The sequence below is a fragment of the Aquarana catesbeiana genome, linkage group LG12 (assembly GCF_042186555.1).
Source record: "Aquarana catesbeiana isolate 2022-GZ linkage group LG12, ASM4218655v1, whole genome shotgun sequence".
Lineage (NCBI taxonomy): Eukaryota > Metazoa > Chordata > Amphibia > Anura > Ranidae > Aquarana > Aquarana catesbeiana.
The window spans coordinates 197,513,123-197,540,352 of NC_133335.1; positions in this window are offsets into that span (position 1 = coordinate 197,513,123).

The window sequence follows — 27,230 nt, forward strand, 5'->3', positions numbered from 1 at the left end:
TTATGGGGAAAAAAGGGACATACAGTGGAACCTCAGATTACGAGCATAATCCGTTCCAGGAGTATGCTCGTAATCCAAAGTACTCGCATATCAAAGCGAGTTTTCCCATTGAAGTCAATGGAAATGAAAATAATTAGTTACGCATTGACGTCAATAGGATGCAATACCACATGCAGCCAGAGGCGGGGGGGGCACCAGAGAGCCTCGGAAACGGCCGAAAAGGCCCCAGGACACTTCAGCTGACCTCGGCAAACCTTGGAAAGACTTCCAACCCAAGATTTGCAGAGGTCAGTCATGCTGTACTTGGGCCTTTCCATGCATTTCCGAACGGCGCCAATCGGCTGCAATCGGCAACGTTCGGCTCTGCTCGGCTCCGGCGCCCCCACCTCAGGCCAAAAGCGGTACTGCACACCGCTTTGGCCTGAATCCTGCTCGTATTGCGAGACAACACTCGCAAACCGCGTTACGATTTTTAAAAATACAGCACTCGTATTGCGAAATGCTCGTTAACCGCGTTACTCGCAATCCGAGGTTCCACTGTACATTTTAATTGGGCACAGTGTTGCACAACTGCGCAATTATCAGTTAAAATAACCCAGTGCATACTGCAAAAAATGGTCTGGTCATGAAGGGGGATAAATCTTCCAGAGCTGAAGTGGTTAAAAAGGAGAGGAGGACAGAGGGAAAAAAAACAAATCACATAAACAAGTCACAGTGGGACAGAACATACAGTATAATATAAAATGGAAGAATTGCAGAGTAAAGATAATGCCAGTAGTAACTAATGAGCTGTGTTTGGATGTGAAACCGAAAAATGCCTCGGGATGTATTGAATTAAAAAGCATGACAGCCGGGTAACTAGCATTTTCAGAAGGAGAGGTCAGCTATTAGGATGGAGAGAAAAAAAAATCGTTCTGATCAAAAACAAAACTGCTGTTTCTCAAAATGAAAACTTGCACAATTTCATTTTCCAAGTTCACCACAAAGTCTTTCCTAGCATAGTGTTTCTTTAAGCAAGAATACATATTAGCTTTACACCCCTTGCCATTTTCACTTTCCTCTATTTGTAACAATAACCTGTTTAAAAAGAAATGCTCAGCAGGGAATAAAAGAACAGCTAGATCTCCTGTCACTGAACACAGCTCTGTGTTGTTTAAATTCACAGAGCTGTGGTCCATAAGACTTAGAGCCGATCGCCAGGTGTTGGTGGTCAATCACTGGTCGGGACCCGGTGATCGGTGTGTGCTGTGACGAATCACAGTACAGCCGGGCGGGAGCGCGCCCTCTACCCAGAAATGCAGAATCATGTACAGTATGTAACAAAAATTGAGTACACCCCTCACATTTTTGTAAATATTTTATTATATCTTTTCATGTGACAACACTGAAGAAATTACACTTTGCTACAATGTAAAGTATTGAGTGTACAGCTTGTATAACAGTGTAAATTTGCTGCCCCCTCAAAATAACTCAACACACAGCCATTAATGTCTAAACTGCTGGCAACAAAAGTGAGTACACCCCTAAGTGAAAATGTCCAAATTGGGCCCAAAGTGTCAATATTTTGTGTGACCACCATTATTTTCCAGCACTGCCTTAACCCTCTTGGGCAAGGAGTTCACCAGAGCTTCACAGGTTGCCACTGGAGTCCTGTCATTTTTTGAATATATTACCACTGTTATCCATGTAATTGTCTTTGTAAGATATTTTGTCTGTTTTTAAAAAAATCTTTTGTATCAATAAATTTAATATTTTATCAAATAGTCCTTATATATATATTTTTTTTCAATAATTGCCCATAAAATCCCATTTTTGAGGATTTTCCTTTTTTCTCTAAACATTTTCTTGGGCCCTCCTAAATTCACTTATCAACTATTTGCAGGCAGCGTGGGCTCAAGGGGCAGCTGCTTTGGGCCCCACAACAGTGACTGGGCCCGGGGCAGCTGCCCCTTTTACCCTGTGTTAAAGACAGCCCTGGTGGCAGTAGATGTACAATGCGCAGTCGGCAAGTGGATATAATAGAACTGACCAGACCGCTCTGCAAAATGATACAAAACATTTGTAAAACGACTTGTCCCTGCACACTCCACCAACACCTAGGCTGTGGCTCAAGAAGAGACGAGAAGCTTCATAAAGCCTATTTCACCATCCAACATTTTGACGCTGACAAGTAAAAAAAAAAAAAAAAAATCTCCTGTACTCGAGAGAAGTGAACTGCTATTTAACACCGGGCGTGGAGCAGACGTTCCGTGCACTGTTTTATTTCATGGCATTACAAACCACTAAATGGTTACTGCACCCTGTCACATACAATCAGGGCAGTGCGTAAACTAGATGGGAAGGCAGCTCTCTGAGGCTTTTAAAGTTAAAAGCTTGGATAAGATTGAATTTGTGAACCGATAATGCGTGCTCCCCTCCTTCCTCTCTCTGTACAGAAATCTTCCACTACACTGGACTTTTTTCTTTTTAGTGTTGAAAGGCGCCAACAACATATGTATATATAAAATGCATCGCTTATATCCCAGTCTTTACCCTGCAGAGATGTAATTGGAGTCTGTTGTCTTAACTCTGCTGATGCCGGATTAGTCACCAAGCACTGCAAATTGCCCCCCGATTTCTAAAATACACCATACCTACATATGAAGTGTTAGGCCTCGTACACACGATCGGATTGTTGGCCAACAAATACGTGGAATTTTGTCCAAAGGGCGTTGGCCCAAACTTGTCTTGTATACACACGGCCACACAATTGCTGGCCAAAAATTACGAACATAGTGACGTCCTTTAGCCCTTTAGCGCCACCCTTTGGGCTCCTTCTGCTAATTTTTATGTTAGTAGAAGTTTGGTGAGTGTTGATTTGCGCTTTTCATTTCGCACTTTTCAGTTTGCGCTTTTCAGTTTGTTTTCTGAACGGCCGTTCGTCAACCAGACATGTTGCGGAATCGGAGGAGATAACATGTTATTTATTATTGGTCTTGAAGTTATTGCTTTGACATGATTTTTTTGGTTGAATAATGATTTGATTTGTTATATTTTCTATATTTTTGGATGCATAGAATGCACTTTTTGGTTAAGTTCTATTGGCAGATAACATGTCTAATTTTATTTGTTTTCTTTTTTTAATGCACAATAAAAAAATTGTGTAGAATAATACTTGGCTATGTGTTTTACTTCAAATGACAGTTTGGGAGTAGGCAGTTACATTTAAAAAAATACAATGTAAAATTGACAAGGTACACCAACATAGTTGTATCTTTGATTTTAAAAACTACAGGATAATGGTGTTGTGGTAACTTGCCCAAATAAAAAAAAAAAAAAAAAAAAAAGCATAATAATATTATTATTGATATCACTAGAAAAAAAAAGCCTTTGAAAATTCGTTTGCAATAACTCCATCAGTATCACCAGCAAAGCAGCTTCATTATTATCCCATTAAAGAAGAAGAGAATTGTGCGCTGCATTTCGAGATTTCATAATTTGCCGCATCGTGATGTTTATTCTCCATTACGAACGCTAGTTTACAAGACCGACCGATTCTGCTTCCGAGCATGCGTGTTTGTACTTTGGACTTTTGTCCGACGGACTTGTGTACACACGCTCGGAAAATCCAACAACACACATTTGTCCGCGGAAAATTTGAAAACATTTGTTGGCAGAAAGTCCGACAACAATTGTCCGATGGAGCGTACACACGGTCAGATTTACTGACAACAGCCTGTCATCAAACATTTCCTGTCAGAAAGTTCGATCGCGTGTACGAGGCTTTAGCGTTTTAGATTGGAGTGTTTGCAAGGATGTATGTAAATAGCAGGAGATGATAAACCTCTGGTACATGTGCAGAATTGGATTGGTTTTCTGTGCAGTTATCACTATCAGTACATAGAGTCGGTTCTGCAATAAAATTGCCATACGCTATATTGTCAAAAGTATTGGGACGCCTGCCTTTACACGCACATGAACTTTAATAGCATCCCAGTCTTAAGCTGGCCATACACCTATAGATTATCTGCAGATTTTCTATGGTTAGATGGAAAAAGTGGGATATTCCTCCATCTACACAGTTTAGCGAACATGGAGAAATCTGTTGCACTTTTTCCATCTAACCATAGAAAATCTGCAGATAATCTATAGGTGTATGGCCAGCTTTAGTCCGTAGAGTTCAATATTGAGTTGGCCCACCCTTTGCAGCTATAACAGCTTCAACTCTTCTGGGAAGACCGTCCACAAGGTTTAGGAGTGTGTCTATGGGAATGTTTGACCATTCTTCCAGAAGTGCATTTGTGAGGTCAGGCACTGATGTTGAATGAGAAGGCCTGGCTCGCAGTCTCCACTCTAATTCATCCCAAAGGTGTTCTATCGGGTTGAGGTTGGGACTCTGTGCAGGCCAGTCAAGTTCCTCCACCCCAAACTCAGTCATCCACTCTATATTGCCAAAAGTATTGGGCCACCCCTTCATATCATTTGGTGGAGGGGAGGATTATGTTGTGGAGTTGTTTTTCAGGGATTGGGCTTGGCCCCTTAGTTCCAGTGAAGGGAACTCTTAAGGCGTCAACATACCTAGATATTTTGGACAATTTCATGCTCCCAACTTTGTGTGAACACTTTGGGGATGGCCCCTTCCTGTTCCAACATGACTGCTCACCAGTGCATAAAACAAGGTCCATAAAGACATGGATGAGTGAGTTTGGGGTGGAGGACTTGACTGTCTGCACAGAGTCCTGACCTCAACCCGACAGAACACCTTTGAGATAAATTAGAGTGGAGACTGCAAGCCAGGCCTTCTCATCCAATATTAGTGCCTGACCATTAGTGGAAGAAATGTCAAACATTCCCATAGACACACTCCTAAACCTTATGGACAGCCTTCCCAGAAGAGTTGAGGCTGTTATAGCTGCAAAGGGTGGGCCAACTCCATATTGAACCCTTCAGACTAATGCCCCGTACACACGGTCGGACATTGATCGGACATTCCGACAACAAAATCCTAGGATTTTTTCCGACGGATGTTGGCTCAAACTTGTCTTGCATACACACGGTCACACAAAGTTGTCGGAAAATCCGATCGTTCTAAACGCGGTGACGTAAAACACGTACGTCGGGACTATAAATGGGGCAGTAGCCAATAGCTTTCGTCTCTTAATTTATTCTGAGCATGCCTGGCACTTTGTCCGTCGGATTTGTGTACACACGATCGGAATTTCCGACAACGGATTTTGTTGGAAAATTTTATATCCTGCTCTCAAACTTTGTGTGTCGGAAATTCCTATGGAAAATGTGTGATGGAGCCTACACACGGTCAGAACTTCCGACAACAAGGTCCTATCACACATTTTCCATTGGAAAATCCTATCGTGTGTACGGGGCATTAGACTGGGATGCCATTAAAGTTTATGTGTGTGTGGTAATAAAGTGTACTTCATGAAGCCTTGTTGAAAAATTCCCAGGATGTTGCCAAAAACGTTGTTAAGAGAGGCCCAGCTATTACTGTTCCCCTTCACCATAGGAGGAGTACCTTTTCTTCACCAGAGACCCCTGCAAGATGGTTTGGGTATTACTGTGTGATTTACTTAGCTGACAGCCATTGGATTTGCAACACTATGACAGCTAATGAGCTTTAGCCCCGGTTCACACAGGGGCGGCACGACTTGCAGGTCGCCTCACCGAGGCGACCTGCACACGACTTCTGTATAGAAGTCTATGCAAGTCGCCCCAAGTCACCCCCAGAGTAGTACAGGAAACTTTTTCTAAGTCGGAGCGACTTGCGTCGCTCCTATTAGAACGGTTCCATTGTACAGAACGGGAGGCGACTTGTCAGGCAGCTAGGTCGCCTGACAAGTCGCCCCTGTGTGAACCGGCACTTAGGGTAATGTAGCTGAATGCAAGAATTGTCAGGGAAAAGGGTAGTCCAAAAGCAGGTATAAAGTTGGCATTTTTTGGTTTAACAAATCTAGGACAATAAAATAAACATTTCTCTGTAAACTATTTGTTAACATGTTTACCCCAGCAGTTTACAGTTTGCTGCTGGTTCCTGTTCTCTTAGCGATGCTTCTCTGAGGAAGAAGGCAAAAAACCCCAGCAAAGCATAATCCAATTTGCTACAGCAGGGGAAAAAAACAAATTGCTGACCCCCCTAGAGGCAATTGGATTTTCCCTGGATCAACTTTACCTATAAATATTAGTATCCAGTTATATTGTATCCAGGCCTTTTCTTAAGCATTCTACTGAGCTGGCCAGAACCACCTCTGGAGGGAGTCTATTCCACATTTTCACAGCTCTTACTGTGAAGAAGCCTTTCCAATGAAATCTTTTTTTCTCTAGACATAAAGAGTGTCCCCTTGTCTTCTGTGATGACCTTAAAGTGATTGTAAGGGTTTGTTTTTTTAATTTTTTTTTTAAATTACAAACATGTCATACTTACCTCCACTGTGCAGCTCCTCGTTTTGCACAGAGTGGCCTCCGATCCTCGTCTTCTGGGGTCCCCCGGCAGCTCTCTCGGCTCCTCCTCACATCAGATAACCCCCTAGGAGAAGAGCTCTCCCGAGGGGGTTACCTTGCGGGCGCGCTTCCGAGTCCAGCATTCGGCGTCCATAGCGGCTGAATGTATGACTCAGCCCCACCCCCCGACACCTGCGTCATTGGATTTGATTGACAGCATCGGGAGCCAATGGCTGCGCTGTTATCAATCTATCCAATCAAGAGCCAAGAAACCCCGGGCAGAGAGACAGCGTGTCCCCACCCGCAGGGCTCAGGTTAGCAAAAATGGGGAGGGCCGGTCACTGCCAGGTGTTTTTTCACTTTTATGCATAGGATGCATTAAGGTGAAAAAACACAAAGGTTTACAACCCCTTTAAAGTGAATAACTCAACACCAAGTTCACTATATGTATGGACCACGTATGTTTTTTTACATGTTGATCATAGCCCCCCTTAATCTCCTCTTTTCAAGAGGGAATATATTCTGTTCCTCTAATCTTTCCTCATAGCTGAGCTCCTCCATGCCTCTTATCGGTTTGGTTGCTCTTCTCTGCACTTTCTCCAGTATAGTTACTAGGGTTGCACCGATACTAGTATCGGTATCGGTGCAGATACAGAGTATTTGCGCAAGTATCGGTACTCCTGCAAATGCATCAATGTCAGAAACCATGAACCAGACCGAGACAGAAGTACAGTAAAATCACATTTGTTTATTATTAAAAATAAAAAGGTAATTAGAGTAAGCGTAGTCAAAGCATAGCCAGAGTTCAGTAACCAGATCGGGTAATCAGCCAGGTCAGAGTTCAGTAACCAGATCAGGTAATCAGCTAAGCCAGAAGTCAGGGATCCAAGTAGAGGAACAGCAAGCAGGATAAGGAGCCAGAAGGGATGTCAGCAAAGCCAGTCTTTAAACAGGAACGCAGGAGATGATTTCTTGTGATGTGACCAAGGCGAAGGCAGGAATGAAGTGAGCTGGAGATCTTTAAGTTGGCGGGACTGACGAGCAGATCCACAACAGCTGGTTAACTGTGGAGAGATAGGAGCTGGCAATTAGCCGACAGCTGAGCAGCCAGCTCAGAGAAGGAAGGGCTGAGCCAGCCCTGACAATCGATACCTGAAACTGATACTTTCAGGCTCGGTTCTTTGAGCTGTCAGTGGGTCTCCACTGTTGACAACTAAAGTGTTAAAAAAGTCCGGTAATTTTGTATCTCTCTGTTTCTTCATCTGCAGATCAAAGGGATGAACAAATTGTTCCTCTGTTTAACTTCTTATTAACCCTTAATTTACTCTAATCAGCCTTAATTAACTCTCTATTGTCCTCCATTTAATTATTATTTTCCTGTTTTTTTGTTTTTTTTTTTGTTCACGTCTATTTTATAAAACTATAAACAATTAAAACTTTTTTTATTTGCTTTGTTAGTTAATATTTTTGCAATATATATTAACATATATTTACACATTTCACATTGAAAAAGCGCAAAATTAAAAACAAAAAATCAATTTATTTCATTTGTAAATAACTTTTCAATGCTTTGTACCATCGCTGACAGCTGAAGCGAAAACAAAACAGTTGCGGTAGGTATCGGTAATTGGTATCAGCGAGTACTAAAAAAATAAGTATCGGTACTTATACTCGTTGTAAAAAAAATGGTATCGGTGCAGCCCTAATAGTTACATAATATGATCACATGATCAGTCATATTTTCAATATAGATGCCAAAATGTCATGATTTCTGACAGGGTATGCAAACTTTTGAGCACAATTGTAGTTGACAAAATTGACAGAATCAGGTGATCTCTCAGGTCCAAATACAATCTTAACGACATTTTAAAACACTATTACTAGCATAGTATCGCCGTATTAACTTTAATCATTCTTGTGTTTTGTTTTTTTCAGGCGCTCCTCCTTTAAATTATTCTTTTTCACTGTAGCAAGTGTCAATCTGTCGCAGACTACAGGGTCACTAATAAGTATTGCATAACCAGTGGTGAGCGTGATGTGCAGAGATTAGGGACAGTGTCTTGCACATTCTTTCTCTAGTCACGCTGCGGTTTTTCACAAGCTTTTAGTCAGCAGAGCCGGGTGTCTGTATCGGGAGACTCAGTCTGGGGTCCTTATGGGAAACTCTGCTTGGATGAGTCAACTGTTTTCCATCACGTTCACATTGTATAATGAAAAGGACAAGACTTGGAAGAGAAGCCTGTGCACGTAGAAAACATAACTATACAGTGGACAAGAACACACCTTCTCCTACATTAAAGCTGGTGCAACTATTTAAAGGGAATCTAAAATCTTTTTTCTTTTTTTTTTTTTTTTTTTGGGTTTGGTTATTAGAATTAAGCAAATGCAATTAGCTTAACTACTTGCCGAGCAGCCGCCATCATTATACTGCGGCAGGTCAACATGTTCCCGCGAATCGGCATAGCTGTACGTTGGTCCGTCTTACAGCTATAGCAGGCACGCGCCCGCTGCAATGTCCACAGGCCACCCGCGATTGCTCCACGGAGAGCCAGAACAGGGATCTGTCAATGTAAACAAACAGATCCCCGTTCTGACCAGGAAGCACAGAGTGATCGTCTGTTCCTAGTGATCGTCTGTTCCTAGTGATCGTCTGTTCCCAGCGATCTCTCTGTACCAGTGGCAGTTTGTCCATAAGGGCGCCCGGGCTCCGCCCCGTCTCTCCTGCCACCCCCCTCTAGCACCAATAGATAGATTCAGATATGGCTGCCACTGCCACCCCCTATTCAGGCGCCCGGCCCCTTTTCGGGCGCAGGGTGCCTGAAATACAGCGGCGGGGGTGGTTTTGAAGCACCTGATTAGAGCCATAGGCTCTAATAGGCGTCAAAAAAGGTGACCTGCGAGCGCCATACTAGGTAAGTGCAGACAGCTGGCCAGTGGGGGGCACACTGGCGGCATTTGATATGGCACAGTGGCTGTGTTTGATGGGGCACAGTGGGAGCAATTGATGGGCACAGTGGAGGCAATTGATGGGCACAGTGGGAGCAATTGATGGGCACAGTGGGAGCAATTGATGGGGGCAGTGGCGGCAATTGATGGGGGCAGTGGCGGCAATTGATGGGCACAGTGGCGGCAATTGATGGGCACAATGGCTGCATTTTATGGGAGACAGTGGCTGCATTTTATGGGGCACAGTGGCTGCAATTGATGGGGCATAGTGGCTGCAATTTATGGGCACAGTGGCTGCGTTTGATGGCACAGTGACTGCGTTTGATGGCACAGTGGCTGCGTTTGATGGCACAGTGACTGTGATTAATGGCACAGTGGCTGCGTTTGATGGCACAGTGGCTCCGATTAGATGGTACAGTGAGGCTGCAATTGATGGGGTTATTTCACATTTTTATAGCATCGATTACTGTATAAATGTCACTGGTCCCAAAAAAGTGTCAAAAGTGTCCAATCTGTCCGCCGCAATGTCGCAGTCTTGCTAAAAATCGCTGATCACTGCCATTACTAGTAAAGAAAAAAAATAATAATAAAAATGCCATAAATCTATCCACTATTTTGTAGACGCTATAACTTTTGTGCAAACCAATCGATATACGCTTATTGCAATTTTGTTTACCAAAAATATGTAGAAGAATTCATATTGGCCTAAACTGATGAAGACATTTTTTTCTGCTAATATAGCAAAAAGTAAAAAAATTTTTGTTTTTGTTTTTTGTTTTAAATTCTCGCTCTTTGTTTGTTTATAGCGCAAAAAAGAAAAACCGCAGAGGTGATCAAAAACCACCAAAAGAAAGCTCTATTTGTGGGGTAAAAAAAGACATAAATTTTGTTTGGCTACAGCATCGCACAACCGTGCAATTGTCAGTTAAAGCGACGTAGTGCCGTATCGCAAAAAATGGCCTGGTCATTAAAGCGGGGTTCCACCCAAATTTTGAACAATATCTGTATGTATTCTCTTCCTTGCCTAGATGCTGACATGCCGTTTAAAAAAATTTAAATCGCCGTAATTACCTTTTATTTTTCTATTCTTCTTTGCACTTCCTGGTTCTCCTCCCGTGGGAGTAGGCGTGTTTCTAGCCTCTCCCAGACTCCTGGGAGCTAGTCTCAGGCTTCCCAGGATGCCACTGAGCATGTGCGGGAACGAGCGGTGAATGCTGGGAGCACAGCATTCACCACATCCAGGAAATAAATGCTTGTGGGCTTCAAATGCCCACAATGAAGATGGAAACCGCCTGCAGTGAATAATATAAGTTATTCTTTCCGACGAAATCTGACACAGGCGGACATATTACACACAATATGTGAGTATGTAATGCTGAGAAGAAAAGTTTGTGAATGAACTCAAAAAAAAAAAAACGATAGATAGGTGGACCCCCCGCTTTAAGGGGGCAAATCTTCCGGTCCTTAAGTGGTTAAAGCAAACCTGTACTGATAAGCAATCTTTGCAGACCTCTTCTGAAAATGCTAGTCAGCTAGCTGTCATTCCGATCCAGTGGCTTTAGCACTTGAGTCAAAAAACAAGTGTGCTGGTCAAGAATTCAGACTTCGTCCTGACTTTCTAATCTGCATGCGTGGTTTGGGTCAGTCCTCAGAATGCATTAAAAGCATCTGTGTATGATTTGTAAATATGTATGCATATATATGCTGTAATTGCTCATTACATCTGCTGGCTCTGCTTCCTGCAGCACAATGATTGTGCTTCATGGCTTCTCTCTTTAAGCGGAGTTCCACCCAAAAATGGAACTTCTGCTTTAAGTGCAGGTGACACCCTGACATGCCACTTTTTAGAGGGTTCCAGCTCCCACTTCCTCCCGGGGGGACCGGAAGTAAGTTCCCCTCTCCCCCCTCCCTCTCAGCAATCATCTGGGACACGTCACAGGTCCCAGATGATTGCCCAGCCAGTCACATCGCGCCGTGCGGCTCGCGCATTCGCAGTGCGTGAAGCCACAGCCGGACGCCCACAGTGACAATGCCGGCACCGCAGAGAGGAGGGGGAGACGAACGGGGCTTTGTTCCCCCGCATCGCTGGACCCTGGGACAGGTAAGTGTTCAACTATTAAAAGTCAGCAGCTGCAGTATTTGTAGCTGATGACTTTTAATTTTTTTTTAAGGAGCTCAGATAATGCCAGCCAGGGATGTTTCCACCCCCCCCCCATTGTGGTCAGGGCTGGCATAGGGCTCCCCGGCTCTGGCAGTGATGAAGGGTGTGATGATGTTGTCCCCCCTCCTCAAACAGGTCCATGATCAGTATGACAGAAGTGTCTCACTGATCTCCCTTTTTCCCCCAACGGATGATGAGGTGTTGGGGATTCCCTGAGTTGATCCTGCCTGTCTCCGTTTACAATGCCACCCGCCCTGCTCCTTCAATGGCTGCACACAGCCCCGCATCAGCTTCACAGCACCCAGGGAGGGAGGCAGGCAATTAAAGCCCCTCTTCAGGAAAATATTAGCCCCTATCCCACCTGTCTCTAACTCATCCTGCACAATTTTTTTTTTTATACCTTGTGAAGCAAGTTATATTTACCTAAGTTCACCATCTACACCCCTCACCGGTGCCATTTCTGAGTGCAGAGGATTGATAACCCAGCACTGCAATTTCCATCACATAAATGCAAAGCCTCTTCTGGATCCTGCAAGCACCCTGCCATTAGGACAGCCAATAGGAAGTGTCCACATCACACAGGCAGGGATGTTGACACCCAACGAAGAACCCCCCCTATGTAAACAAAGGGGAGAAAAGGACTAGAACATCACATGATGTCACATTTAGCCAGCATTTAGAGGGGGGATTATGGGTTTGAAAAAAAAAACATTTATACTCACCTGGGTGGATGCAATGCTACATATGTCCCCTGCCAACCCTAAAACTGAGAACTGAGCAAACAAGGACCGCTGATCGCTCAGTTCTCGGGATCCATCCAGAGCCTGGACCGGCTGAGTAACATCAGCCAACTGTGGAGTTTAGGCCGCTGTCAGCTGAATATGGGTCACAGGAGTGCAGAATGAAGAACAAAAGAGCTTTGGCCCTACTTCTCCTTTAACCTCCCTGGCGGTATGATTGTTTCAGATTTTTGATGCTGAAAGCGGTACAATTATTTTGCATGAAAATTTGGCGTTTTATTTTGTAGGCCTGTAATTCTTAGGAATAACTCATTTAAATCTGTCCAAACAAGAGTCTAGTAGACATCCCGGGTGTGATAAAGTTTGAAATACAAAATCATAAATTATAATATAATAAATAACTATAAATAATTATAACAAATAATAAAATAATAATAATAAAAATGATTAAAAAATGTAATCAAATCAAAAACACTGAAATTTGCTCAGTTGCAGAATTGTCGCTGTCGTCACTTTCAGTGTTTGATGATGGATCTCCCCACAAATCACTATCGATCAAGTCTGCGAGTGATTCTAATTTATTATCGCTGTTTTCTATCTGGTCTAAAACAACTTTTGATGTAAAGGGACGGTTTTGGTTGCTATGGACAATGTCCAGTTTCCAGGCAGAAAGAACAATATTTACAATATAAAACTGCATGCAGGACACTGGAGAAACCACTAGGGACAAAAGGGATGTGAAATAAATTGATATAGTAATGTAATCTGTAAGATTACAGTGTACTGTATGTGTATTGTGTTTTTTACTTTTTAAATTTGGCGCAGTTCTCCGTCCCCGTGCGTTGCAACGCTCACAGGTAACGGAGCTCGGCTCTGTGAAAGATCTGGCTGAGGACGGCTCGCACACAGAGCGGGGAGGACATCGCAGGATCCTGGGGACAAGGTAAGTTTGCTGTACCTGGATCCTGCGATGCGATCCCGAGTCTGGCTCGGGGGTTACCGCTTTTGGTGCTGAAAATCCACCCCGAGCCAGACTCGGGAATACCGCCAGGGGGGTTAAAGAGTGACTAAACCCTCCTATCCTTAAAGTCAAATAAGCAGCCATCTTAGCTTCTGTTTGATTTGCAGTTGCCATGGTGCTATACATGTGATTAACTATGACATCAGCTATTTAATGGCTTGACAGTTTGAGACCACAAATAAAGCTGTCCAGATGGATCATAGTTACATAGTTAGTCAGGTTGAAAATTGAAATTCATCCTGTTCAGAAGGGACCGACCAAACTACGATCCAACTATGACCATTGCTGTTCATGAGAAATCAATCTAATGATCAACTTCTCATGAACCGTCTTGTTGGAAAATTTTTCTTTGATCAGCACAGTAGTGCTGATCGGTGTACTCTGATGGCGGGGAGTCCCCCTGTCAGAAAACAATGACACAGTGGGGAGGATTCCCGCATCCACCTTGAATCTCAATAGTTCCTAAGCAGACAATGGCAGTCACATTCCCTGAGACACAGATGGCTAGTAGAGACAGAATTTTCTAATTTTTTTCTGTTAACAATATATGAAACAGCAAGCAAATAAAATTATGAAAAACATTTTCTCAGTAAAAATTTATTATAGTTTCTATTTAAAGGGTCACTAAACATAAATTACACACATTTCTATATAAAACAACATTAACCAACATTTATGCAAAAATTTTTAGCAACATGATGGGTGATATACAGTAGCTTGAAAAAGTATTCACACCCCTTGAAATTTTCCACATTTTGTCATGTTTCAACTAAAAACGTACATTTATTTTACTGGGATTTCATGTGATAGACCAACACAAAGTGGGACATAATTGTGAAGTGGAAGGAAAATGATAAATGGTTTTCCAAATATCTTACAAATAAATTTGTGAAAAGTATGGCATGCATTTGTATTCGCTGATTCTACAAAGTATTGACCCCCCAAGTCAATACTTTGTAGAACCACCTTTCGCTGCAATTACAGCTTCAAGTCTTTTTGGGGATGTCTCTACCAGCTTTGCACATCTAGAGAGTGACATTTTTGCCCATTCTTCTTTGCAAAATAGCTCAAGCTCTGTCAGATTGGATGGAGAGTGTCTGTGAACAGCAATTTTCAAGTCTTGACACAGATTCTCAATTGGATTTAGGTCTGGAGTTTGACTGGACCATTCTAACACATGAATATGCTTTGATCTAAACCATTCCATTGTAGCTCTGGCTGTATGTTTAGGGTCGTTGTCCTGCTGGAAGGTGACCCTCCACCCCAGTCTCAAGTTTTTTACAGACCCTTATGCCACGTACACACAACCGGTTTTGCCGTCGGAATAAACACCAAAGGTTTCTACGACGGAACTCCGACGGAATTCCATTCAAGCGGTCTTGCCTACACACGGTCAAACCAAAGTCCGACCATCCAGAACGCAGTGACGTACAGCACTTACGACGGGACTAGAAAAAGGAAGTTCAATAGCCAGTAGCCAATAGCTTCCGTCTCGTACTTGCTTCAGAGCAAGTGTTGTTTTTGGTCCGTCGGAACAGCATACAGACGATCGGTTTTCCCGATAGGAATTGGTTCAGTCGGAAATATTTAGAACATGTTCTATTTCTAGGTACGTCAGAATTTTTGAAAAAAAAAAAATCAGATGAGGCCTACACACGATCGGAATAGATGATGAAAAGCTTGTGTCTGACCTTTTCTGACGGGCATTACGCTCGTGTGTACGCGGCTTAACAGGTTTTCTTCTAAGATTGTCCTGTATTTGGCTCCATCCATCTTCCCATCAACTCTGACCAGCTTCCCTGTCCCTGCTGAAGAAAAGCATCCCTACAACACAATGCTGCCACCACCATGTTTCACAGTGGGGGATACTGTGTTCAAGGTGGGGTGTTAGTTTTCCGCCACACATTGCATTTTGCTTTTAGGCAAAAAAGTTCAATTTTGGTCTCATCTGACCAGAACACCTTCTTCCACATGTTTGCTGTGTCCCCCACATGGCTTCTTCCAAACTGCAAATGGGACTTCTTATGACTTTCTTTCAAAAATGGCTTTCTTCTTGCCACTCTTCCATAAAGGGCAGATTTGTGGAGTAAAATAAAAAATAAAAAAGGTATACCGCACTAGATCATACAATAATTAAACTAAAAATGTATACAGCAGCACCAAAATTCTGCAATATTCTGCACAAATATGTAAATAAATAAAGTTGCGCTTGTATAAGAAAAAAGTGGTCACTTAAAAAAAAAGAACAAAAAAAAACCCCTGCAGGACAAAGGCAAAATGAGCTAGTATGCTATGTATACTAGCTCATTATGCCTTTGTCTTGCAGGCTTTTTTTTTTTGTTTAGATTGAAGCCCCCACAGCGGTCCCAGTACACCGCTTCGGCTGGCAACATCGCTCCCGGAGTTACTTCTGGGTATCGTGGGCTCTGGTGCTGTGATTGGCCAGAGCTGCGATGATGTTAACGGCACACTAGCTGAAGCAATGACACAAACGTGCCATTGCTTCATGTGCCGATGACGTTGGCACATGCTGATACAGGGATATCTCCTAAACCGTGCAGGTTTAGGAGGTATCTGGGGTAACTACAGGTAATTATAGTCTTACCTGTAGTAAAAAGTGGATTGTAAGGGTTTACAACCACTTTAATGTCTTGAACACAGTGCAAGTGAAATGTAAATAACAGAGAAAAATGTCAATGGAAAAATGTGAAAATTATATGAAGATGATGTATTCCAGAGTTTCCAACCATCACCAGGGAGATAGGGGTTTTGTGATAAAACAATCCACTCTAGTCCCCACTCATAGAGTGGATTGTTTTATCAGAAAACCCCTATCTCCCTGGTGGAGGTTGGAAACTCTGGAATACATCATCTTACCAGAAGTTCTTTTCACATTGTGGGACTTTTATGTGTGGATTTAGAAATTCAATTTCACCATATGAAGACACTTGTATTGATTGATTCACAATCTTCATATCATTTTCACATTTTTCCATTGACATTTTTCTGTTATTTGCATTTCACTTGCACTGTGTTCAAGACATTAAGTAACCACTTTTGTCTTATACAAGTGCAACTTTATTTATGTACAGATTTGTGGAGTGTACGATTAATAGTTGTTCAGTGGACAGATTCTCCCACCTGAGCTGTGGATCTCTGCAGCTCCTCCAGAGTTACCATGGGGCTCTTGGATGCTTCTCTGATGAATGGTCTCCTTGCCCGGCCTGTCAGTTTAGGTGGACGGCCATGTCTTGGTAGGTTTGCAGTTGTGCCATACTCTTTACATTTTCGGATGATGGATTGAACAGTGCTCCGTAAGATTTTTTTTTATAACCTAACCCTGCTTTAACCTTCTCCACAATTGTATCCCTGACCTGTCTGGTGTGTTCTTTGGCCTTTGTGATTCTGTTTGTTCACTAAGGTTCTTTAACAAACCTCTGAGGGCTTCACAGAACAGCTGTATTTTTACTGAGATTAAATTACACACAGGTGGACTCTATTCACTAATTGGGTGACTTCTAAAGGCAAATGGTTCCACTAGATTTTAGCTAGGGGTATCAGGGTAAAGGGGGCTGAATACAAAAGCATGCCACACTTTTCAGATATTTATTTGTAAAATAAATTAAACATGTATCATTTTCCTTCCGCTTCAAAATTATGTGCCACTTTGTTTTGGTCTATAACATAAAATCCCAATAAAATACATTTGCATTTTTGGTTGTAACATGACAAAATGTGGAAGGTTTCAAGGGGTATGAATACTTTTTCAAGGCACTGTACTGTATTCTCAATACACAGCTGCACAAGAAGATGTTTTGCTTTAGAGTCAAAAGTCCTTTAAGAGCTGACATATTCATCATACAGCACTGCTAAGGGCATCATTAGACCCTGGCATTTGGTGCACATGCAACACCCTACATTGACGTTCAGTGAACTGGCAAGTGTACCTGAGTCTCTGCAGAGCCTCAGATTATGGATCATTACATTTGCAGACTCTGCCAAGTCTCATCTGATTTTGTTTACCCCTTGTGTCATAAAGCCAAAGTACTATGTACTGTAACCAGCCATGACCAGCTTAACATGACTATAAACACATAATTGAACAACGCTAGGTAAATGTATAGATTTCTGTTTTAATCCATTATACATAGATCTTCATCACTGCTTTGTGTAATTCCCGAAATGTAACTATAAATAAAAACAAATCTAGCATTTCATAATCCCACATACATCAATATTATGATGTAATTACATACAATGTTTGGGAAAATGTACCAAATGTTAGCCAGAAAGGTATGCACCCCTTTGTCTCAGGCTGCATTTTATTACCATCTCTAAATTTAGTGCCAAGCTACAAACTTTGTGCTAAACCCACCCAGTGTCCACCTGTCCTGTAAGATGACATCAATGGACAATAAAGGCAGTCACTTTGGGAGATGAAAAATAAACTGGGCTTAGCCCCAAAGTCTAGAATGTTGAAACCTTAGTAACATAGGAAAGTCAGGGCAACAGGGCTGTTGTAAGAGTCCAGGGCTTACTACGCATGCACCAATGGCGCGTTGCTGCAAGTGGAAATCCGTACCAACTGAGCATGCGCCAAAGACGCCTCAGTGTGCCAACCCACACCTGCGCAGAAGACCTGATGGTAAAAGGCAGGAAAATGCCCAGGAGGCGCACAGGAAGTGACCTCAACCTGATAGAAAAAGGCGGGAAAATGCCCAGGAGATGTACAGAAAGTGACCTCAACCTGATAGAAAAAGGCGGGAAAATGCCCAGGAGGCGCACAGGAAGTGACCTCAACCTGATGGAAAAAGGTGGGAAAATGCCCAGGAGTCACACAGGAAGTGATCTCATACTTCCTTATATAAGCCCAGCCCAGACACTGCCAAATTGCTGGATTATCTTCAGTCCCCCCTTGTTCCTGTGCTAGTGTGTGATCTGTCTGAACTTGTAGTGACCTGGAAACCTCTCTGACTACTCTTGATTGCTGCTTGCCATTGACCTCGGATTTGTGCCTTGAACATTCTACTTCTTTGTCCCTTTTGTACTCAGCTGCCAGATTGGAACCGACCCCGGCTTGGATCTCGACCATTCTTCTTCTGATTAACCCTTTTATACTTCGTTGCCAAACTGGACTTGACCTCGGCTCGGATCTCGGACTAAGGCTTGCACGGTGCTCCACTGTCCACCAAGTCTCTGTCTCCATCTCCAGAGGCTTCAAGGACCCGAGGTGCAAGGGAGGCCTCCCCACTACTTCGGTCTCACATCAGGTATGTGGCCCTCATGACAGCTGTCTTAATAAGGCCTTCTTAATAGCATCATGGGCCCCTGGGCAAAGTGATGAACTGGGGCCCCTACCAACCTGCCTCAATTTACGCACCTACTCTCAAGAATTAAAGTATAAATAGCTAATAGAATTAAACATATATTTATTAGTACTTTTAATAAAATCAGTTTTAAACAATAAGAAAACATGCCATAAATAAAAGGCTAATCAACACAAAGGGTACAGTACAGGCGGGGAGGCAGAAAGGCAGGGTATGGGGGGGGGAATCAGGAGGGCACAACACTGGGATCAGGAAGGCACAGTACTGGCTCCGGGATGCTGCCTTGGATATGGCCATCCCAGAACAGCTTAGTAAAAAGTGCGCCTGCGGGACAGTTGGCAAGTACAATGTAATGCAAGATTATCATGTGGTCCCCATGCACTTGGGGCCCCCAGGCAGTGCCCACTCATTAAGATAGCCCTTCAGGGCAGGTATATAAAAAGAATCATATTTAGCTTGCAAAGACATTGGCGGGCACCCTGAGGTGCCTACTCAAAGAAACTTAGAGCATTTTAATTATACATGCTAATGTCTGTTAGTTTTTTTTTTTTTTTAAAAAAGCTTTGCTTACAATCAATGCCTTGATTGTGGCAGGTGTAGATGGTGGCTGTAATGTGGGGTACACGCTATAAGAAAAATCGGGCAAATGATTGTCTGATTCTCCTTGTTGTTCCACAGCAAATCAGAACTGATGAACGAAAATTCATATGAAAATTCTCGTATGACAACTTTTTCCTCCGTTTTCGGATCGGATCGGATGACGACGGACACTACGGTCCGTCATCATCCGATCCCCCCATAGGGGAGAGCGGCGCTCTGACAGGTCCGTCGCTGCACAGTGTGCAGCGATGCACCTGTCATCTTCCTGCTCAGCGGGGATCGGCGGAGCTATCCCCGCTGAGCAAGCGGATGTTCACGGGGCGGATCATGACTGATCTGCCCCGTGTGAAAGAGGCCAAAGGCTTTTTTTTTTTGTTGTTGTTCTGATCATGCGCAGTCTTTCTTTTCTAATTTGTCTTGCATGAAAACGGTACACATTAAATGAAAATCGCTCGTTGTGTTCCCATACGAGAAAAATGTTGGAGTTTGTCCCTTCAGGAATTTTCATAAGAAAATTCTGAATCGAATGCCGAACATTGTGTACACACTATACGAAAATCGTACAAAAGTTCTTTGGACGAAAATTCTTGCCCGATTTTCTTATAGTGTGTATGAGCCCTAAATGAAAAACAGATCATAGAAAGGGTGGGCCTCTGCATTTTAAGTACCTCTGCAATTTTATTAGGTTACAAGGGTACATATATTTTTGGGTACAAATTAAATTTTATTGTAATATTTAGTAGATTTGTATATATTCACCATACATTTTGTCATTTTCAAAACACTTATGCTTTAGAAATATGACAGCTTTTTATTACATGTAAAAAAATATGGCATTTCATCCAGGTTATTTTATAGATATGCAGGGTTCACCGACTACTGTATGTAATACAATTGAATTTGGTTAGTTGTGATTAGTTCTAATTTTGGTTTCTGTGTAAAACTGATATAGTTAGGTGGCTTCTAATCTATACTATAAACCTTGGTGGTGCCAGTTATTGTCTGCTGGAGATTCCTGTAAATTTCATGTTACTTTGTTCTTTTATCTCCTGCCAAGGTTGGTAGTACCTTTGTACTACCAACTTCTCCTCTACGTTTCATTGTACACTACAGTGTAGAGATCTTTGAGAACCGACTAATGAATTTTAGGAGCCACTTTAGGAAAGCTCTATTTTTGTTTAGAATGAATATAACACAAATAATTGTTATGCAAGCAGGTTTATACTTACAAACATTGTGTATTCTGGTGTCCCCCCAAGTGTGCAGCAGGTGGAGGCATGCTGGGCCACATGCTTCTGTGCTGCTCTCGTCTCCTTACCAGCGCAGATGTGTGGTGAGCAGCTGTGGGCTTTCTCCTCTTCCCTACCCCCCCTCCCCCCGCTATACTCTGTTAGAGTGGGCTGTGTAATTTCCCCGCTCGCTCCCCCTCCCTCCTGGCAAGGAGGTGCCAATTAGAAAGGCTGGAGGACCTTGGGACATGTAGTCTCCTTAGGAATGATGCTAATGGAAAGGAATGGCGCTTGAACTACAGCCCCACTAAGGCCTGCAGGAGAACTTTGGACTTTTCTCAGGCAGCTTACCAAAGGTCAGGGAGAGAGCAGTATGAGGCAAGGGTGCACGAGGACCTCTACAGCTCTCTGTGCCTACACCTGGGGAGTACTATGCATGGCCTGCAGAATAAGGGGTGTCACTGCCATTATGCAGTCCATGCTGTGCTGAGGACAAGAGTCACTCGGCCAACCCAGAAGTGATTGGACATTAGACCAGAGGGACCACTGCCACTATGTTGCTGGGCCTGGTGAGCAGGTCTTGTGGCCAAAATCTGTTGCTACTAAGGTGGCTGAGCCCTTTAGGAACTGGCCACACAGCCACCTAGAAGCCTTATTGCTGCCTGCAGGTTTGACTGAGACTGTTCTAATGTGCACCAACGGTACAGTGGGGTACCAACACTAGCCAGCTGAAGAGTTACAACTAAAGACTGTCCCTGGTTTATAAATTAATCCCAGTCTAGTGGTACAGAGGTCTATTTTAAGTTACTGTGGTATAGTTATTAAACAGTCTAGTGGACTGAGTCTGAACCTGCTTTCTGCGTGTTCATTTATGCTCAAACCACCATTTATTCCAACCTGTACCAATACATTGAGTTAATTTACCACTAAATGGTTCTGTGTGTATTTCCTGGTACTAATTCACAGCTGAGTTAAAGGTATCCATACTCGTGTTCTTATAAGTGCTTATATAGTACTCACTTTCATTAAACCAGGTGTGTCAGAGGAGCTGAGGTTGTTCTTGGAGAGAAGGCGCAGAACAGGGAACCCAAATTACCAAGAAGCTCTTCTGTAGGGGTAGCTCTACAATTGCTTAAGCAACACATTGGGGTTGATTTGCTAAAGGCAAATAGACTGTCCACTCTGCAAATGCAGTTGCTCCAGAGCTTAGTAAATGAAGGGAAGCTCTGCTGACTTCCATCATTTAATCACATGCAGCAAAAATGCTGTGTTTTTATTTTCCTTGATTATGATTGGGTATTTTTTGTAAAGTGAAGCTTTACTTCATGTAATAAGCTCTGGAGCAACTGCAATTGCAGAGTGCAGCTACAGTCTTTAGTAAATCAACCCCAATATGAGCTCTGTTTCCTCTGGCTGGTCTTAGTGAAGCTCAGACTGGATCTGGAGCAGCCTTTCCTCCCACAATGCTTATGGTTCCATGTGCAGAGATCTGCGTACATTTTCTTACTGATACATCTGTATGTTTTGCAGTGAACAGTGGAAAGTACCTGGGTAGCACATGTTCTATTTAGTTGGGGTTTTCCAGAGCGCTTGGCAAAACATGTCACTGGTGAACACTGCAAGTTATTCTAAATGTAGTGCTGGATAGGGCCACCTTTACTGTTTCCTAAAAACCCATGGTTGCTTGAGTCTCTAAGGGCTTGTTCACACTTGACTCAAAATGCTAACTCCTAACAAACGAACGTATAGTGTTAATGTGTGTTAATAGGTGCATTTGACTTGCGTTTAACAAACACTTTTTGTGCATGTTTGATGTGTTAAAACTGCACTACAAATGCCTATTAATAAAAACCTGTGTGTTGAGCGTACGGATGTCTCACGACATTATGACTTAGTACATTATTATTATTATGATACAGGATTTATATAGCGCCGACAGTTTACGCAGCGCTTTACAACATTAGGGCAAACAGTACAAGTACAATACAATTCAATACAGGAGGAATCAGAGGGCCCTGCTCGTTAGAGCTTACAATCTAGGAGGGAGGGTCAAGTTATACAAAGGGTAATAGCTGTGGGGGATGAGCTAATGGAGAAAATAGTGCAGTTGTTAGAAGGAGGCAGGATAGGCTTCTCTGAGGAGGAAAGTTTTCAGGGATCGCCTAAAAGTGGATAAAGTTGGAGACAGTCTGACAGATTGGGGTAGGGAATTCCAGAGGATGGGCGAGGCTCGGGAGAAGTCCTGGAGGCGGATATGGGAGGAGGTGATGAGGGAGCTAGAGAGCAGGAGGTCTTGGGAGGAACGGAGATGGCGATTAGGTTGGTATTTTGAGTACATGGAAGAGATCCATCAGGGACCCTATTTGTGGGCATGGATAAGTTTACACCCCATTGAAGGAGGCATGCCACAACTAGGAAGGTATGCAAAATGGAGACCAAATTGATTTTTTTGCTCAAACATTACACCCCTTATGGGTTAAACATTGATTGGGATGTTAATGCATTTTTAGAGAATTCTTGATTTGGTAGAATTTCCTGTAATTGTATGTATTTGTTTTTTTATTTTTATGGTTTTATGACTATTCTGTACCCAGCCTCATGGTCACCTCGGTGTATGCGGTAGTTAAGATATGCTTTTTCATATTTACATTATATCTTTTAATTGATGGTTATTTTGATCATACCCAGATTTATAACCAGAACTGGAATATTTCCTGGTGTGTTGTCACGGCCTGTGTGAGACTGGGAAGCGCTGTAGAGGAGATTCAGTTCTATTTAGAGCAAATACTTCTCCGAAGCGAGGCTTGGTTGCTGACTATGCCCAGAATGGAAGAATCTGAAAGAGGATTGGAAGCGTCGCCACACTACGAGGTCTAAAATGAGGCTAGGTTACTGGTAATGAGTATTTAGGCGAAGACGTGACATGGCCCCTTGCCCCCAAACAAAGTCTTATAGTAACGAAGCGCATAGGGCGGAGCAGGTCACATCATCGTGTCACCCAGAAGTGGAAGCCATCTTTCTTGTCCATGATTGTTTGTTGGAGACATGCGCATTAATCTTTTATACTTTGTGATTAGTACTCGTTTTTAATAAAGGATCTGTCATAAGGTTTAACACTATCTAGAGTTTTTTTTTCCATATGTATTACACTTTTGGGAGTCGGTGATATCCATCCTGAGATTTATGCTGAGGCATCGTTCCCGTGACTGGTTAAATTTGGATGGAGCACTGTTTCAGGGAGAAAGTCCCCAAAAGCCTGTTTGACCTGCCTGTTCTTATCTGGGTGTTGGTGATTGACCTTTGTGGTGGAGGGAAGGAATTTCCCCCATCTTTGATCTAGGCTGTTTCTTTCTTTGGACATTCATTTATTATAAATTTTCACTGATCATTTCTGGTAGCACAAAACGTTGTATTTAAATGCCTATTATTAATGCAATGTTATTAACGCACTGCAACCATGTCGGAAACATCCTGCAACTTATGCCAGCGCATTTGCGGTACATTACCATAGAATTTAATGGAAGGAGTTGAAATTCTTCAACTCCTTAAAACTCCAAATGAAGCTTCAATTTTGAAGTAATGTGAAGTAATGTGTACAGCACCCTGTGCTGTCCATATTATCAGTTGCATATTGCATAAGTGGGGTACTCCAAGGCTCTGTCTTGGGACCAATTCTGTTTAATTTATTCATAAACGATATAGAGGATGGGATAAATAGCTCAATCTTTGTTTTTACGGACAACACAAAAATAAGTAGGGCAATAACTTCACATCAGGCTATAGATAGTATAGAAAATTTACAGAAAGACCCAAACAAAATAATGGGATGGGCAACTACATGGCAAATGAGGTTTAATGTGGAGAAATGTCAAGTAATGCACTTGGGGGCTAAAAACAAACGCAAACTACACACTAGGGGGAGAACATCTGGGGTAATCAAGGATGGAGGGGTCTTAGTAGATAACAGACTGAGAAATAGCATGCAATGTCAAGCTGCAGCTACCAAAGCCGGCAGTATATTAGTATGCATAAAAAAGGGAATATGCTCCAGAGATGAAACTATAATCCTGCCACTTTATAAAACACTGGTTAGGTCACATCTGGAGTATTTCGTCCAGTTCTGGTCACCAGTCCTCAGAAGGGATGTGCTGGAGCTGGAGAGAGTCCAAACAATGCCAACAAAATTAATAAGTGGACCGGAGGATCTCAATTACAAGGCGCGACTACAGGCATTCAATATATTCTCATTGGATAAGCGACGCTTGAGAGGGGACATGGTGGCGACTTACAAATACCTCAATGGTGGTTCCAGAGTAGGTAAAAAAATGAATTAGTCTCAGGGAGTGTAAGAGGACACGGGGCCACACGAGATTGGGGGAGAAGCAGTCTAACTTTAAACTGCGCAGGGGTTTTTTTTAACTGTCAGAGCGATAAGGATGTGGAACTCTCTTCCACAATTGGTGATTTCAGTGGGGAGTATTGGTATTTTTTAAAGACTATTGGACGTGCATCTTAAAGAACACAACATACAGGAATATGGGAAATAATTACCGACACTGACACATGTACACCTACACAAGATGAACTGGATGGACTATTGTCTTTATTCAACTTTACCTACTTTTTATTTATTTATTTTTATGGTTGAACTAGATGGACTTGTGTCTTTTTTCAACCTAACTATGTAACTACCGTATTTATCAGCATACAACACGCACCGTAGCCTCCCCGACGGTATTCCCGAGTGTGGCTCGGGGTTAAATTTCAGCACCATTATCGGTAACCCCGAGCCACACTCGGGATTACATTGCAGGATCTTGGTGCGGCTTTACTTACCTTGTCCCCAGGATCCTGCGATGTCCCCCGCTGTGTCTGCGGGCTCTGTCTCCTCCGAAGCCTCTCCGTGCCAGGCTCCGTTCCCTGCGAGCGTCGCGACGCACGGGGCGGAGCCTGGCGGCAAATTCAAAAAAATGTACAAACCATAACACATACAGTACTGTAATCTTGCTTTGGCCCATGTCCTGCATGCAGTTTTATGTTATATATATGGTTCTTTCTGCCTGGAAACTTGAGATTGTCCATAGCAACCAAAAAGTGTCACTTTACGTCAAAAGTGGCTTTAGACCAGCTAGAAAACAGTGATAGTAAATTAGAACATTTGCAGAAGTGAGCGATAGTGAATAGTGGGGAAATGTATTTTATTATTATTATATTATTATTTTTTTTTTATTATTTATATTTATTTATTATATTATAATTTATGTTTTTGTGTTTCAAACTTCATCATACCCGGGATATCTACTAGACTCTTGTTTGGACAGATTTAAGTGTGTTATTGTTAAGGATTACAGGCCTACAATATAAAACGCCAAATTTCCATGCAAAATAATTGTACCGCTTTCAGCACCTAAAATCCTAAATAATCATACAGCCAGGGAGGTTAACTTTAAGAGGGAAGATTCAGAAAAAAACCTTACATTTTAAAATAAGGGTCAGTGCTCTGCAGCCTCACCAGTGCCCATCAATGCAGTCTGATCTTTGCCCATCTGCAGCCTCTAATATGCCCATTATTGCAGCCTGTTTAGTGCCCATCTGCAGCCTCTAATGTGCCCATTATTGCAGCCTCTAACATGCCCATCTGTAGCCTCTAACATGCCCATGATCACAGCCTGTTTTGTACACATCTGCAGACTCGTCTTTGCAGATGATTGCAGCTGCGCCAGTGCTGGATGACACAGATCCACGATCTCCTGTATATCCGGCGCTCAGTCACTCACAGTCCCGCCCGGCTCATATGATGGACAGAGCAGTGGTCCAATGCCGGACCAGGGGGGCGGGACTGTGTGTGACTAAACGCCGGATACACAGGAGATCGCGGCTCTGTGTAACCCCTCCTTCCACTCGGAGGCAGCAGAGATCAGCGTATAACACGCACACATGATTTTCCCGATTTTCAGGGGGAAAAAAAGCGTGTTACACGCTGAAAAATACGGTATGTAACTACTATGTAACAATATCAATTGTTAAAAATGCTCCTTAAACTCCTGCTTTCAATTCCAGTGTGAACAGGCCCTAAGTGTGCTGTATATAATGACACCATTGCATGATAAAGCCACTAAGGTGGTTCTACCCCTTGCATTACCCACTGCCAGGGGCGTTGCTAGGGGGTGGCTATTGGGGCTATAGCCCCGAATCTGGAGACCATAGCCCCGAGTCTCTTGCCACAGGGTCCCTGCCTAACCAGTGGGCTGCGGCTGCTGCAGTGGGCGGGCTGGCAGCATGAGAGAGGTGAGCGGGCGGACAAGCAGAGATGACATCTCTCTCTGCCCGCTCCACATCAGCGCTCTTCGCAGCCGGGCCTCTTCAATGTGGGGGCGAGGTGCGGCGGGGAGCAGAGAGATGACATCATCTCTCACTGCCTGCCACACATTAGCGCTCTTCTGCCCTCACATCGCGGTGGAGTGGTGGTCACGTGCTTCTGGTCATTGGTGGAGCCGGGCCTCTTCAATGTGGGGGCGAGGTGCAGCTGGGAGCAGAGAGATGACATCATCTCTCACTGCCCTCCCAGCATCAGCGCTCTCCTGCCCTCACTAAATGTACCAGTGCTGCCAGCCTGCCACCAATGCAGCGCCAATGCACATTTGGTGGCACTGGCTGGCATGGCAAGTGACAATCCACATCAGTTGGCAAGTGACAACCCACATCTGGTGGCAGGTGACGTGGCAATCTGCAAATGGTGTCAGGAGACATAGTGAGTGACAATCTGCAAAT